This window comes from Arachis duranensis, chromosome 10, assembly GCF_000817695.3.
Source record: "Arachis duranensis cultivar V14167 chromosome 10, aradu.V14167.gnm2.J7QH, whole genome shotgun sequence".
Classification (NCBI taxonomy): Eukaryota; Viridiplantae; Streptophyta; class Magnoliopsida; order Fabales; family Fabaceae; genus Arachis; species Arachis duranensis.
In genome coordinates, this window is record NC_029781.3 from 34,030,528 (window position 1) to 34,034,841 (window position 4,314).

Consider the following 4,314-nt stretch of genomic DNA (forward strand, 5'->3'; position numbering starts at 1 on the left):
AAGAAAGGATCAATCTTTAAATTTTAGAATCATATCTTTTTAAAACTCAAATCTTTTTTAATCATATTTTTTTCAATCATATCTTTTTTTTCAAACATATATTTTTAATCATATTTTTTAAATCTTTTTCAATCATATCTCTTTTAGTTTGATTTCAAAATCTTTTTTCTAACTTCTTATCTTTTCAAAATTATTTTCAAATTTTTTTGTCAACTAATTACTATTTCTTATCTTTTTCAAAACCACCTAACCACTTTTCCACTTCCAATTTTCGAAAATCTCTAACCATTTTTCAAAAATCATTTTTTATTAACTAATTGTTTTCAACTCTAATTCTATTTTATTCCTTTTTCAAATTTTCGAAAACTCTCTCTCTCCTCTCTTTTTATTTAATTGCTAACAATTCTCTTCTACTCATCTAAAAATTCGAACCCTCCCCTTCTTTCTGTGTTCGAATTCTTCTTATTCTCCCTCTACTTCATCCTTCCATTATCCTTCTCTGTTGACAACTCAAGGAATCTCTATACTGTGACATAGAGGATTCCACTACTCCCTTTTGTTCTCTTCTTTTTTATATGAGCAGAAACAGGGATAAAAATATTCTTGTTGAAGTTGATCCTGAACCTGAAAGGACTCTGAAGAAGAAGCTAAGAGAAGCTAAAGCACAACACTCCGGAGAGGACCTTACAGAGAATTTCGAAAAAGAAGAAGACATGGCAGCCAAACCCAACAACAATGCTAGAGATGCAAGGAAGATGCTTGGTGACTATGCTGCACCAACGTCCAACTTCTATGGAAGAAGCATCTCAATTCCTGCCATTGGAGCAAACAACTTTGAGCTGAACCCCCAATTAGTTTCTCTAATGCAGCAGAATTGCAAGTTTCATGGACTTCCATCGGAAGATCCTCATCAATTCTTTGCTGAATTCTTGCAGATCTGTAATATTGTTAAGACCAATAGGGTTGATCCCAAGGTCTACAAAATTATGCTTTTCCCTTTTGCTATGCAAGACAGAGCTAGGACATGGTTGGACTCACAACCTAAAGAAAGCCTGAACTCTTGGGAAAAGTTGGTCAATGCCTTCTTGACCAAATTCTTTCCACCTCAAAAGATGAGTAAGCTCAGAGTGGACGTCCAAACCTTCAGACAGAAGGAAGGTGAATCCCTCTATGAAGCTTGGGAAAGATACAAGCAATTAACCAAAAGGTGTCCTTCTGACATGTTTCCAGAATGGAGCATCATATGTATATTCTATGATGGTCTGTCTGAAATGTCAAATATGTCATTGGATCATTTTGCTGGTGGATTAATAAACCCCAATTTTTTGGTTTTCTTGTGCTTAATTTGGGGGATTTTATCACCTTTTCTCACATTTATTCAATGAAATAGCATGGTTTTATAATTCTCCCTTGATTTGTGCTTAGATGTGAAAACATACTTTTTAGGCCTTAAAATAGCTAAATTTAACTCACTTTAATTCCATTTGATACCATGATATGTTTGTTGAGTGATTTCAGGTTCATAAGGCAAGTATTGGATGGAAGAAGTGAGGAGAAAAGCATGCAAAGTGGGAGGACTCATGAAGAAATGAAGGAACCGTAAAGCTGTGAAGCCTGACCTCTTCGCACTCAATCGGCCATAACTTGAGCTACATAGGTCCAAATGAGGCGGTTTTAGTTGCATTGAAAAGCTAACATCCGGAGCTTCGAAATGATATAAAATTTGCTATAGTTTCCTAACGTCTAGGGATGCGCACGTACACTGTATGTGTGTGCACCGATGGAGCAGCGTAGGTCCATTTTGGGCAACTCGTTGGGTGCGATTTCTAGCTCATTTTGGGCCCAATCCGACTCATTTCTGATGCTATTGAACCCAAGGATTGAAGGGGAAATGAACCAAGTAGTCGTAGTTTAGTTTTCATCATGTTTTAGAGTAGAATTCTAGAGAGAGAAGCTCTCTCTTCTCCCTAGAATTTAGCGCAGTTTAGGTTTAATTCTCTCAAATTCATCTTTCAATTCTTGTTTTGATTTAGTTTTCTCTTTTAATTTCTTGTTGTTACACCTTTGTTCTTCTAGTTCTTGTTGTTAATTTCCCTATTTTGCCATTTTTATGTTTATGAACCATTGTTGAATCTTGATTTCTTTGAATGCAATTTCATGTTTCCATGCCTCTTTTATGTTACCTCCATTGTTATTGTTGATTTCTTGTTAACTTTTGTATTTGGTGATGTTTACTTTTCTTGTATTCTAAGAGTTTGATGAAATGTTTACACTAGTTTTTGAGTAGTTCTCTTTACTCTTGGCCTAGGCTAAGGGAATTGAGTGACCTTGAGTCATTGGCTCTTAATGGATTGGTGATTTGAGAACCCTTGCTGACCACCTTGATACTCATTGACACTAACCCACTACTAATCTAATTAGTAGATAGCTTGAGACTTGTGGGTTGATGTGATCAAGCCTATTTGACGTACTTCAAGCCTAGGAGTAGATATTACGTACTTAAGGCTTTTGGAAGTAGACTTAATAGGTTGGCCTCTCATGATTATCAATATATGGGTTGTAGACAAGGATGGTGATCTCAATTTCCCATGTCTTAGCCAATAGTTCTTTCCCTTTATTTTATTAGTTTATTGTTCATTTACTTTTCTTGCTATTTACTTTTCTTGCAAAAAAATATAAAATCAAAATCCCCTTGCATCCTCATAGCTAATAATTGAGTACTTCATTGCAATTTTTGTGGGACGACCCAGAGTTTAAATACTTCGGTTAATTTTCATTGGATTTTGTACAAGTGGCAAAACCAAACTTAATTTGATGTGAGAGTTGTTTGTTGGTTTGGAGCTATGCTTACAACAAAATTCTTCTTTCCATAAGAGGAATTCCTAACCAACGCGATTCTCGCGATCAAATTAATGGTGCCGTTGCCGGGGAGTTGCAATGGTGTTATGTTATTGGCTATTGTATATATGTTAATATGTTTTTTTGCTAGTTTTTGCTTGTTTTAGGAGTTAGTTTTTATTAGTTCTTACTAATTTTGTTTTTATTTTCTCTTGCTATTATGAATTCTCAACACTTTGGCTATGAGTTTGGCTCAAATTATGTTGTAGAGAATGGGAACTACAATGGTAGCAAGCATCAAGGATTTGTGAATTAAAGATGGGAGGAGCCTCAAGGGATTGATCAACCTTATTGGCAACAACCCCCTCCGATTTCTTATGGGTATAATTCTAATCCTAATGCATATCAATCTAATGGATGTGGTGACCCTTATTGTGATTGTCAACAACCACCACCACATGGCTATGAACCACCCCCCAACATGGTTTTGAACCACCTTACTCACAAGCCCCATATCACCAAAACCTCAGTATGACCCTAATCCCTATCCACCATACCAACCACCTTATGAACCATATGAACTACACATGGAACCACCACCATTCCAACACAATTACTCTCAAGAACCACCTCAATATACACTACCTCCATACCCTTACCAAGATGAACTAACTTCCAATTATGAAACCTTCCTCCCAAACAATGAACCTTTTCTTCCACCATCATTTCCCGATGAAGCCCCCACACAGGAAATGAGAGATCTTGAATCTCATATCCAAAGGCAACAAGAGGGGATGGAAAAGGATTTTAAGGAGGAGCCAAGATGGCTATCCTAGTGGAAGTCGTTAGTAATATAGCCTTCTCCCAACTAAGCCTAAGCAACCAAGGCACTCCTATTGAAAAATGTGGAGAAGCAACCAAGGAGCATAGTGAGGGAGTGAGTTTAGAGTTTCAAGGTGAAGAAGAGGTGTTGAAGAAAGAATTTCCACAAGGGGAGGAAGATGAAACAATTGAGCCGGAAGGAGTGGTTGAAGACCTAGGAGATGTTGGAAGTCCATGGGAATGTAGCGTTAGAGAGCCCTCTCCCGAGATACTTGATGTTGATGTTGAGGAGGGTGTACAACCTCCAAAGCATATTATGATTGAATACTTTGAAGAGGTTGATCAAGGGATGAATTCAATCATTGAGGAGTTCCTATCTACAATTGAATTCTTTCCCATTGGGCTTGTGATGAGCGGATAATTTATACGCTTTTTGGCATTGTTTTTAGGTAGTTTTTAGTATGATCTAGTTACTTTTAGGGATGCTTTCATTGGTTTTTATGCTAAATTCACATTTCTGGACTTTACTATGAGTTTGTGTGTTTTTCTATGATTTCAGATATTTTTTGGCTGAAATTGAGGGACCTGAGCAAAACTCTGAAAAAAGGCTGACAAAGGACTGCTGATGCTGTTGCAATCTGACCTCCCTGCACT

At 36.9% G+C, this 4,314-nt stretch overlaps 1 non-coding gene across 1 annotated transcript; it reads right to left on the bottom strand.

Annotated features, from left to right (window-relative positions):
* Window positions 1-1,118: 1,118 nt before the first annotated feature.
* Window positions 1,119-1,222, bottom strand: LOC127743331 (small nucleolar RNA R71). The gene has a single exon (XR_008004723.1). It is a non-coding gene; the product is annotated as a small nucleolar RNA R71 (small nucleolar RNA).
* Window positions 1,223-4,314: the final 3,092 nt, after the last annotated feature.